At 43.6% G+C, this 12,294-nt stretch overlaps 1 protein-coding gene across 1 annotated transcript in view; it reads right to left on the reverse strand.

The window, feature by feature from the left end:
- Nucleotides 1-12,294, reverse strand: part of LOC134943827 (uncharacterized) — a 67,749-nt gene that overhangs the window by 27,478 nt on the left and 27,977 nt on the right. The gene's annotated exons all lie outside the window — the stretch shown is intronic.

Here is a 12,294-nt window from a genome sequence, read left to right on the forward strand (position 1 = left end):
TCATTCTTGAATAAAAAATAATTGTTATATAAGATAAAACTAATACCCTCAAGAATGAATTCTTTAAAATTCACTGGATAAGTGGACTTCAACATGGTTTCCTTTACTGCTTTCAAGCCTTGCTGATGGTCTATTATAGTATATAACGCATTAACGTCAGCGGTTACTAAAATATAGTTTTCCTTCCAAATGATATCTTTAAGGATTCTCAAGACATCAGCAGTGTCTTTCAAATGGGATCGATTGAGCGTCACAAAGGATTAAAGATGTGAGTCAATCATTTGATACAGATTTGCAGTTAATGATTCTACCCCTGATATTATGGGTCTTCCCGGTGGATTGATAAGACTTTTATGGAATTTGGGTAAGACATAAAAGGTAGGGATAATTGGATACTCAACTAATAAGAATTTCCCTTCAATTTCTGATATAATTCCTTTTTTGTTGTATTTATCTATCAGCTCTTTTAATTGTATTTGTGTTTTTTTAGTTGGATCTCCCCGCAACTTTCTATAAGTAACAGTATCTGCCAATTGGCTATATATTTCTGCCTCATAGTCATTCTTATTAAGGAGGGCAATGGCGCCCCCCTTATCGGCAGGCTTAATAATGAGTTCTTTATCTGCAGTAAGAGTTTTTATAGCCTGTCTCTCTTTTGAGGATAAATTATATCTGATTTTAGCTGATTCTAGCTTCTCACAATCCTCCTTTACCAAATTAACAAAAGTTTCTACACAGCATCCTTGTAAATAGGACGGATAAAACATAGATCTAGGCTTAAAAGCCGATGTATTGGAGACTTCTGTTGTAATAGATTCTCCTTCCTCGATCTTAAAAAATTTCTTTAGGGTTAACTTCCTCGTAAATTTTTTAATATCTAAAAAAATGTTAAATTGGTTAGCCTTAGTGGAAGGGGCGTATTTTAACCCTTTTTCCAGAAGTGATCTCTCATTTTCTAAGAGAATGTGTGAGCTTAGATTAAAGATTTTAACCCTTTCTTTTTGAACTTCCTCACATGTTTTGTTAGCTTTTCTCTTTCTTTTCTTTTTGACTTTCTTTCTAACACCGCCCCTTGAGCCTCTTGGACGTTTTTTTATCTGCGGTTCATATAATCCCTCCCCCTCTCTAAAAAAGAGGTCTGATTGTCTCTTCCTTCTAGAGGCTGATATCTATTTCTTGTTTGAATGGTATTATGCCACTCAGGTGCATCCCATTTTCTCCTGTTCGGAACATAATCTGTTCTGTAGTTATCTTCCTGATAATCAGGATTGGGGTGGTAAATTGGATGTCTATTTACTGGGCGTCTGTTCTCTTCCATATTGGGACGGTCCCTAAGTGGGCGGTTCCTAAGTGGAGGGATCTTATTCTTTGCTCTTACACTCCTATTTACTTTTGGACTTTCTATTGGGTCATCTCCGATTTTGATTTTATCTGGTTTGTTTTTTTCCTCCCTATTGTTAGTTAGTTGCCATCATGAAAACTGACTGAATAGTGTTCCGGTCGGTCAGTTTAAAAGACTGAAGCAAAACTGTTCAGATCAGTCAGTTTTCATTGCACAAGCCTCTTCAATTGAAGAATGTTTTGTCAACTGTGGATATGATGAAGATTTCATTAGAAAATCATTAAAGGATGTCTCTGAATTGGATAGAACTGATTTGATAATGCCTAAAAGAGAAAAAAGTAATGATACGGACAATAGATATAAGTGGGCCTTCATTTCTGATTACTCTTCGCAGTACAGGAAGGTTCAAAATATTCTAAAGAAACATTGGTCGATAATAAAAAAAGACCCCATCATTGGAGCTGATTTACCCGAGAAACCTGTGTGTATATACAGGAAGGCTCCTAATCTAAAGTCCAGATTGGTCCATAGTTTTCACCATGTGAATCCGATAGGACCAACAATAACATCTGAGGGCTTTTACAGATGTGGATCCTGCGTAGCATGTAAAAGTATAACTGATACTTTTGGAAATAAAAAGACAGAGGTAACTATCAATGGGAGGAAGTGCACTATAAGAGAATTTGTCACCTGTCACTCCATGAACGTCATCTATTGCATGGAGTGCAGTTGCAACAAATTCTATATAGGACGCACGAGTAGGGCTCTAAAAGTTAGAATAGGAGAACATCTTCGAAATATTAAAAAAGGACTGGAGACCCATGCTCTGTCTGCACACTTTAAAAAGATACACAACTGTAATCCTAAAGAAATTAAGAATTTTTATGCGCTGAAGCGCATTAACCCAAATGTTAGAGGAGGAGATCCGCAAAGGCAATTGGCAAGGATGGAAATGCAGACCATTTTTAGATTCAAAACCTTAGAACCTGGGGGATTGAATAAAGATTTCGAAACCAAATGGTTTCTTTAACTTGCTCATTAATTATACTGTTTAGGTTTATTTCACATTTTAACTGAGTATTTTAAACTGATTCTAATCTTTGTTTTTTATTTATTTTTATGTATCTTGTGGGCTACAATAAAATGGCGCTGAATGTAATATGGAATGCTAATCAGTAGCCATATATGATGAGTCTCTGGAGCTCTCCAAATCCCGATGACGGCGGCTATAAAGGTGAAATGAGTAATGGTTGCTATGGATACTGATTACAACCATCTCCCTCTCGAGCCGCGAGAGCATCATATCGCGAGATCGAGAGTAATGACAAGAGCCGTCGTCACTTCCTGTTACAAGATGGGACAGGAATCCAAAGCTTTGACGTTATCGGACATGACATTTCCGCCCTGATGAGAGAGGAATGTTTACGGCACGGACTATCGCCGACGACTTCCGTTACGCCACTTCCGGGGAGCGGGGTATGATTGCTAAGGCGGGAAACGGACTTGTCCAGGGCCAAAAGGGAATATACGAAATGGATTTTTTCCCATACGATGTGGCATTGAATGTACATAGGATGTATAGTAATTAGGAAATCCATGTCTGGCATTAGGAATTAGAGAAAGGTAATTGAGATGGGGATAAATACCCCAGTCTTCTTGCTACAACCTACACCTTGAAAAAGATAACGTCCAGTTATCGAAACGCGTTGGTGGAGGAAGCAGGGGACACGTGGAGCTCTCACTTGGCTGTTTATGACGACTCCTGGGGACGCCTGGTTGTTATTTCATTTAACAAATGCTGTTGTCTACTATTATTGGTAGACCATCTTGTCTGGTGAGAACCCATCTGTCAAAAGGGTTTTATTGTATGTTGCATGTGGAAATACATTTTTAATGGTATAACGCTATTTGAGATCCATTTTATCCACATGTACCACGGTTGATGTAATAAGGAGGATATCCATAAGAACTATAGCAAGCACGGATGGTGATCCGCTCCTTATAATGCGCATTTGTCTACCACGGTAGACCACCATTTCGGGTAGGAGTCTGGACCTCCCCCTATAAACATCTAAATCAATTGTCACAACAGTATTACGCTATGTTGGTGCTTTCTTTATTTTAAAAGGTTGAATATTTTCCAAATACTTTGAGAGACTGAACACCACTGGGTTCTTTTGAAAGCGCCTGAGAATCAGGGTGGTAACCATTTCTTTTAGAGACGTGATGGTAGTGACAGGTAGAGCTGAGGAAACCACCATCCTAGCCACATGTGAGTCTACTAGAGGAAGCGTTTCCCAATTCTTAGACAGCTCTGGCGCGAGGGGATAGTGAGCCAGCATCTTCTTTTGAGGCACAAACTTCGTACCCGGGCTTTGCCAGGGTTCCTGACATATATCCACTAGGTGGTCAGAGTGAGGTAAAACTTGTTTAATCACCTTCTGACACTTGAACCTATCTGGTTTCTTAGGAGGAATGGATGGCTCAGGATCATCCGTAATCAGCAGAATTAATTTAATAGCCTCCAAAAGATCAGGAACATCCACATGTGAACTACCCTCCCCATCAGCCGTATCTGAGTCAGAACCTGTGGGGTCAGTGTATGTGCTGTCTTCATCAGATGAGGTGTCAGTGACAGCAGTGGATTGTGAGGAGACGAGCGCTCGCTTAGAGGACCTCTTGGACTTAGGCGAGCTTTGGTCAGACTTTTTAGTAGTCAGGGACTGGTTGAACTTCTTTAATTGAGCAGATAAATCGTCCGCCCACGGCGGGTTAGCTGCAGGGACCACATACGGTTGTACCGGCATTGGGGGTCCCATAGGGGGTGTTAGTTTATGAACTAGCGTATGCAGAAGCGTGGAAAAAGCGGCCCACGGAGGGTCAGTATGTGCCTCCGTTGCCACAGTCCCACTAGGGGGCAAGGAGCCCCCAGAACCAGAGCCCACAGCTGCTATATTCTCCCCATATGTGCCTGTGGCTTCAGCAACACCAGCAGTGTGTTCCGCCCCAGAACCGTTACCCTCAGAAGCAGACATGATATAACTTGCAGTATGAGGTAACACAGTACAATTATTAGCAGCACTATATCCCTAAACCTAAACCCCTGCGCAGTGTAGTCAGCACCAGCAGAGATAAAGGAGAGATATGGTGACTAAATCACAGAGAAAAATACGTAATACAGTATATCTTTGTGAAAATCCTATATTAAATTACACCTGATGCACCAAGCCCCCTCAGGTTATAGAATATAGGGATAGCAAGTTGAGTGAAAGACACGAGATGGACACCACTCAGCTATCAATGCACACACAAATAGTCACAGTTTGTACAACGCAGAGGTTATTACAGACAATAATACTGCACTGGACTAGCTTACACAGCTATATAGTCAATAGATATAACACTACACAGTAAGAAACTGGATGTATATCACAGGGTAATTGTACTATAAACCCCTGACTAAATGCACTCTTTCTTACTAACACTGACTAAAAAGGCAGGTAGAATACTTAAGTGTCATGTAAAGGCACAGCGCTGACAACCAGGCGGCTTTACATAGGAGGATTTGCCCAAGAAGTCCCAGGAACAGTGAGCTGAGGAGTAATGGCGCCACAGACACTGACAGGGAGGAAAGACAGAGATGCAGCTCCAGGGCAGGAACACTTGCTAGAAATGGCGCCCTGGGGCTGGGGGAGGGGCTTCAGGTCTAAGCCTTATCCCCCTTGCTGGCAAAACCACCGGGTACTGTGGGCGATATTAAAATAGTTTTTAAGAGAAAACCTGACCTGCGCCCATGCCCTGGTGATCTAGTGGGATCGCCTGTATCCACAGTGTCCACCGCCAGCGCGCGCGGCCCGCCTCCCACTGACCGCGCCGGATCGCGATAAAAACCGGGTCCCGCGAGCGGGGCCCACTTACCACCTCCCGAAGCGCGGCCACGCTATCCTGGAGAGCCCCAGCCGTTTGTGCCTAACGTGAAGTAAACTGGAGCCTCCGCTGTAGGTACCCGGCAACCAGGGCTCGGGAGGGTACAGCGCCGCTGGGGAGAGCTGGAGCTGCAGCAGAGAAAGTCAGAAGACATTTACCCCTGCTGCTGCCCTTGAAGTCTTCACTTTTTACCTCATAAAAAGCTTTTCTCAGGGCTGCTTGGAGCAGCCCCTCTGTTAAGTGCCTGCTTACTGCAGCACCAACTGACAAACTGAGCTCCTGTGCTGGGAGGCGGGGTTATAGAGGAGGCGGCGCTGTGCATTCTGGGAACAGTCAAAGCTTTGAGCCTGTTGGTGCCTCGGATCAAGATCCTACTCTACACCCCATTGTCCAGACTTGTGGAGCCAAGTGTACCCCGCAGCAGAAATATATATATATCTTTTTTTTGTTGCTGCATGAGTATTATTAATGGCTGTCTAGCGTCCTCTGCAGCCTGCTGTCTTCCTGGTGGCACTTGTAAGTGCTTAATAAGAGTTTACTTTATTTTTATTATAGTACATACAGTATATATCCATGTGCATACATATATACATACATATAACACACACACACACACACACACACACACACACACACACACACACACACACACACACACATGATATATATACATGCATATATATATGCGTGTACTGTTTGTGTATATATATATATATATATATATATATATATGCATGTTTAATATGCTGTGTGTATATGTATATGTGTATATGTATGTATGTATGTATATACAGGTTGAGTATCCCATATCCAAATATTCCGAAATACGGAATATTCCGAAAAACGGAATTTTTTGAGTGAGACTGAGATAGTGAAACCTTTGTTTTCTGATGGCTCAATGTACACAAACTTTGTTTAATACACAAAGTAATTAAAAATATTGTATTAAATGACCTTCAGCCTGTGTGTATAAGGTGTATATGAAACATAAATTAATTGTGTGAATGTATACACACTTTGTTTAATGCACAAAGTTATTAAAAATATTGTCTAAAATGACCTTCAGGCTGTGTGTATAATGTGTATATGAAACAGAAATGTATTCTGTGCTTAGACTTGGGTCACATCACCATGATATCTCATTATGGTATGCAATTATTCCAAAATACGGAAAAATCCCATATCCAAAATACCTCTGGTCCCAAGCATTTTGGATAAGGGATACTCAACCTGTGTATATATATATATATATATATATATATATATATATATATACACACACACACACACACACACACAGACACACTAGTTTTACGGACCCAGCATATACTAGTGTGTCTGTGTGTATATATCTACACACATATATATTGTAACACTGTAGGGGTGCAAGGTGCCTTTTCCTGGGGAATATGGCAGCCCGCAGCAGCTGAGGAACAACACAAGTCCAGTTTCTGGTACAACTGACCCCGGCCAGTTTTATTGAAACAGAAAATAAAACAAACCCCAAAATAAAAATACCTTGCCTGTCCGGCACTAACTAAACATAAGATGTTCCTAACTGTCACTAAACAAAACACAGAGTTCTTCAGTACATACTGTATAGCTTACTTGCATCAGAAAGCATGTCTCTCACACACAGATCCTGCAGCCTTCCCAGGCAGTCTGCCCATACTAATCAGGTTAGAAGCACTATATCACTCTTACACAGCTGAAACCCTGATTAGCCCTCTGTGAGGCCAAAGACCCGAACTGGGCCCAATGTCTAGAACTCGCCTTATCTCTCTCTCAGAGCCTTTTCCCAGCTTTTACAGCAAACTGAAAAGGTTCAGACAAAACAAAAAGCATTTTTCCTAGAAGTTAACATTTTCTAAAACATGTAAGACAAGAACCTTGGACAAATATACCTGCCCTCAAACACTATCCCAGTGTTCTTGTCACATATCCCCCTCCCCTGTTTCGACCTAGGGGCCGGAACACTTGTAGCCCCCAAACAGAAGATGCGAGACAATGCATCTGCGTTGGCCAATTGTGTTCCCGGTCTATGTTCGACAGTAAACTTAAAGTCCTGCAACGCTAGAAACCATCTAGTTACACGAGCATTCTTGCCTCTATTTACATACATCCATTTTAAAGGGGCATGGTCTGTCACTAGTCTGAATTGTCTACCCAAGAGGTAATATCTCAAGGTATCTAGTGCCCACTTAATGGCCAAAGCCTCCTTTTCCACAATGGCATACCTTTTTTCATGCTCATTGAGTTTCCTACTCAAATAAATGATAGGGTGTTCGTCCCCATCTCTGGTTTGGGACAGCACAGCACCTATCCCTACCTCTGAGGCATCTGTCTGTACCACAAATTCTTTTGAAAAATCTGGTGTTATCAACACCGGTTGTGAACACAAAGCCACTTTTAATGCTTGGAACGCCTTTTCTGCATCAGGGTTCCATTTCACCACATTTGACTGCTTCCCTTTGGTAAGGTCTGACAACGGCACCGCTGTGGTCGCAAAATTAGGAATAAACCGTCTATAGTACCCAGTAATTCCCAAAAAAACCCTTACCTGTTTTTTATTCACTGGATGAGGCCAGTTTTGAATAGCATCAACTTTATTCAATTGGGGCCTAATCAGACCTCTGCCTATGGTGAAGCCCAAGTATTTGACCTCCTCCATTGCGAGGCAGCACTTCTTTGGGTTAGCAGTTAACCCTGCCTCTCTGATTGAGTCCAGTACTGCTTGTACTTTAACCAAATGGGACCCCCAGTCTGTACTGTGAATTACCACATCATCCAAATAGGCAGCTGCATATTTTCTATGGGGCCTCAAAATTTTATCCATCGCCCGTTGAAAGGTTGCTGGAGCCCCATGCAACCCAAAGGGTAACATCTTATACTGGTACAGCCCCTCCGGAACCGAAAAGGCTGTTTTTTCTTTGGCGCTATCAGATAAAGGTATTTGCCAGTAACCTTTGGTCAGGTCCAATGTGGTGAGAAACCTGGCTGTTCCCAGCCTTTCTACAAGCTCATCCACACGGGGCATGGGGTATGCGTCAAACTTGGACACCTCATTTAACTTACGAAAGTCATTACAGAAGCGTATGCTACCGTCGGGCTTCGGGATGAGCACTATGGGACTGGACCACTCACTGTTAGACTCCTCTGACTCCAAGTTCTAACATGGTTTTAACTTCCTTAGAAATAGCTTCTCGCTGAGCTTCAGGAATCCTATATGGCTTTAAATGAACCCTGACCCCTGGTTCTGTGACAATGTCATGTTTTATTATGGTCATTCGGCCAGGCAGCTCTGAAAATACCTCCCTATTTTGGATGAGAAATTCTTTAACCTGATTGTTCTGATCAGCTGATAATGTCTCTGACACCTTCACTGCGGGAAGCAACCGGGGTGAAGACACCGAAGGGCAAGGCTCCGCTGACAGAGACAACCTATCTTTCCAGGGTTTGATTAAGTTAACATGGTAGATCTGTTCGGGTTTTCTCTTTCCCGGCTGGTATACTTTGTAATTAACCTCATTCACTTTTTCCCTAATCTCAAATGGACCCTGCCATTTAGCTAGGAATTTGCTTTCCACAGTGGGTACCAAAACAAGAACTCTATCTCCAGGAGCAAATTCCCGTATCTTGGCACTCCGGTTATAGACCCTCTGTTGAGCACTTTGGGCCTGTTCCATGTGCTCTCTGACAACAGGTACCACGGCTGCAATCCTATCCTGCATTTGTGTTACATGCTCAATAACGCTTCTATAAGGAGTGGGCTGTCCTTCCCACGTCTCTTTGGCAATATCCAATAGCCCTCTGGGGTGTCTACCATACAACAAATCAAATGGAGAAAACCCCGTAGAGGACTGAGGGACTTCTCTGATGGCCATTAACAAGTAGGGCAACAAACAATCCCAGTTTTTCCCATCTCTCTCAACAACCTTTTTTAACATACTTTTTAATGTTTTATTAAACCTTTCCACCAACCCGTCAGTTTGGGGATGGTAGATGGACGTCCTGAGGTGAGTGACCTTAAATAACTTGCACAATTCTTTCATGATCCTTGACATAAATGGAGTACCTTGGTCAGTCAAAATTTCTTTTGGTATTCCCACTCTACTAAATACCTGCACCAGCTCCCTAGCTATTGCCTTGGTTGTGATAGTGCGTAAAGGGACAGCCTCAGGATATCGAGTGGCATAGTCCATAATTACCAGGATATACTGATGGCCCCGAGCAGACTTTAACAAGGGCCCCACGAGATCCATGGCTATTCTGTCAAACGGGACCTCTATAATAGGCATGGGAACTAGTGGGCTCCTGAAATGGGGTCTAGGGGCATGATACTGGCATTCAGGACAGGAAGAACAATATTCAGACACTTCTTTATAAACCCCTGGCCAAAAGAACCTTTGTAAAACTCTTTCAGTGGTTTTTTCTGCCCCTAAATGTCCTGCGGTAACGTGACTATGAGCTAAATCTAGTACCGTTCTCCGATAAGGCTGGGGAACTACCAGCTGTTCCACCACATCCTCACCCCTTTTGACAATGTGGTACAAGAGCTCATTACAGATGGCCATGTGGGGATACGTAACCCTGTCACCTGGTACCACAGGTTCCCCATTAACAATCTTAACATTCTCTCTAGCCTTTATTAAGGTAGGATCCTTTAACTGTTCAGACGCAAACAGATCCTTCTTTACCTCCAGGTCAGGCACGCTTTCAGTTCTAACTACTATGTCTCTGTTCCCGGCAAGAGGGTCCTCACTGGACTCCCCATCTGTCACTTCCCCAGCCAAACTAGCAAAAGGCAAAGGGACAGAAAGTTCCGAAGACCCACGTACATCCATAAAATCACCGGTATTATCAACTGTTTTTTTACTTCTCACATCTGTTGATAACCGTGATTCCCACAGTTTCCAAAAATGAGGAAAATCCCTCCCTATTATGGCCTCATGCACCAAGGTAGGGACCAGTCCCACTTTAACCCTTGCTGACCCACAACAAGTTTCTATATTCACCTCAGCAGTGGCATAATATTGGGTATCCCCATGTATGCAAGTTACCCCAATAGGTATTTGCTGGACCTTTAAGGGGTTCACTAACCCAGCTTTCACGAGGGTAACTAAACTTCCTGAATCTAGCAAGGCCTCTACCCGGTTACCTTCTAAGAACACATCACACATTTGTTTTTCCAGCTCAGGTGAAGGTACCACAGTACAGGCTAACCTAGCAAAGAAAGACATTCTGCGACATTCAAAGGCAGCATCACATTGCATGGGTTCTTGCGTGACTGGGCAATTGGCAATAACATGACCTGGCATACCACACCTAAAACATTTAACCACACGATTATCAACCCATTTGGGCAGCATAGACCGTTCTAGCCCCATTGGCCTGTTTCCAGGGCCAGTGTTTACAGTCTCTCCAGCCTTGCGTTCTCTTAACCGCCCAGCAACGTTTTCCCACGGAACAGTCTTACCAGTCTTTACTGAAGGGCGCTGTCGAGGACCTATGGGTTGCTGGGTGGTCATCAGTAGTTCCTCTGCTGCCAAATACCTCTCTACCATGTCCACTAATTGGTCAGCAGTACCCGGGTTTCCATGGCTCACCCACTTGCGCAGGACCATGGGCAAAGATCTCAAGTAGCGGTCCATGACGACTCTTTCCACCATCTGGGGACCAGTTAATGTCTCTGGCTGCAGCCATTTTTTTGTTAGCTGAATAAGGTCGTGCATCTGGGAGCGCGGAGGCTTCTCCATGGCGTACAGCCAACGGTGCACCCGTTGTGCTCGTACTGACAGCGTGACTCCCAGGCGGGTCAGGATCTCAGTCTTTAGTTTATCATAGTCCCGAGCCTCAGCAGGGCTTAAATCAAAGTAAGCTTTTTGGGGCTCACCTGACAGGAAAGGTGCCAGCAGACTGGCCCACTGTGCTTTCGGCCAGTTCTCACGCTCGGCAGTCCTTTCAAACGTGGTCAGATAGGCCTCCACATCATCAGCCTCTGTCATTTTCTGCAGGAAGTGACTGGCTCGTATAGAACTAGAGCTGGTTGGAGCACTGACGGCCACATCTCCAACCCGAGCTGCAAGTCTCTGCACCACTTCTGTTAAGGCCTCTCTATCCTGACGCTGTTGCCTGTAAAGTTCATCAACAACTGCCTGCTGTTGTCTCTTATTTTCCTCCATTGCCACCTGCTGTAGTCTCCAATTTTCCTCCATTGCCACCTGCTGCTGTCGGTTGGCCTCCTGCTGAGCCGCTGTAGCTTGCAGCAAGGCTTTAAGCAGATCCTCCATGTCAACAGATTTTTCAGCCGGCTTTGCAGCTGCTTTCACCCAGGACATATATCAAACCCTCAGGGGTGAGTCTCAGTAACTTCACACTGGGCTGTATCTGCATAAACCACCGTTTTCTGCAGGCCTCACAAAGCTGCTGCTTTCACTTATGCGCAGAACGGCCTGCTCGCATTCTCCACCAAGTTGTAACACTGTAGGGGTGCAGGGTGCCTTTTCCTGGGGAATATGGCAGCCCGCAGCAGCTGAGGAACAACACAAGTCCAGTTTCTGGTACAACTGACCCCGGCCAGTTTTATTGAAACAGAAAATAAAACAAACCCCAAAATAAAAATACCTTGCCTGTCCGGCACTAACTAAACATAAGATGTTCCTAACTGTCACTAAACAAAACACAGAGTTCTTCAGTACATACTGTATAGCTTACTTGCATCAGAAAGCATGTCTCTCACACACAGATCCTGCAGCCTTCCCAGGCAGTCTGCCCATACTAATCAGGTTAGAAGCACTATATCACTCTTACACAGCTGAAACCCTGATTAGCCCTCTGTGAGGCCAAAGACCCGAACTGGGCCCAATGTCTAGAACTCGCCTTATCTCTCTCTCAGAGCCTTTTCCCAGCTTTTACAGCAAACTGAAAAGGTTCAGACAAAACAAAAAGCATTTTTCCTAGAAGTTAACATTTTCTAAAACATGTAAGACAAGAACCTGGGACAAATATACCTGCCCTCAAACACT

This window comes from Pseudophryne corroboree, chromosome 7 (genome assembly GCF_028390025.1).
Source record: "Pseudophryne corroboree isolate aPseCor3 chromosome 7, aPseCor3.hap2, whole genome shotgun sequence".
In the NCBI taxonomy this organism is placed as follows: Eukaryota; Metazoa; Chordata; class Amphibia; order Anura; family Myobatrachidae; genus Pseudophryne; species Pseudophryne corroboree.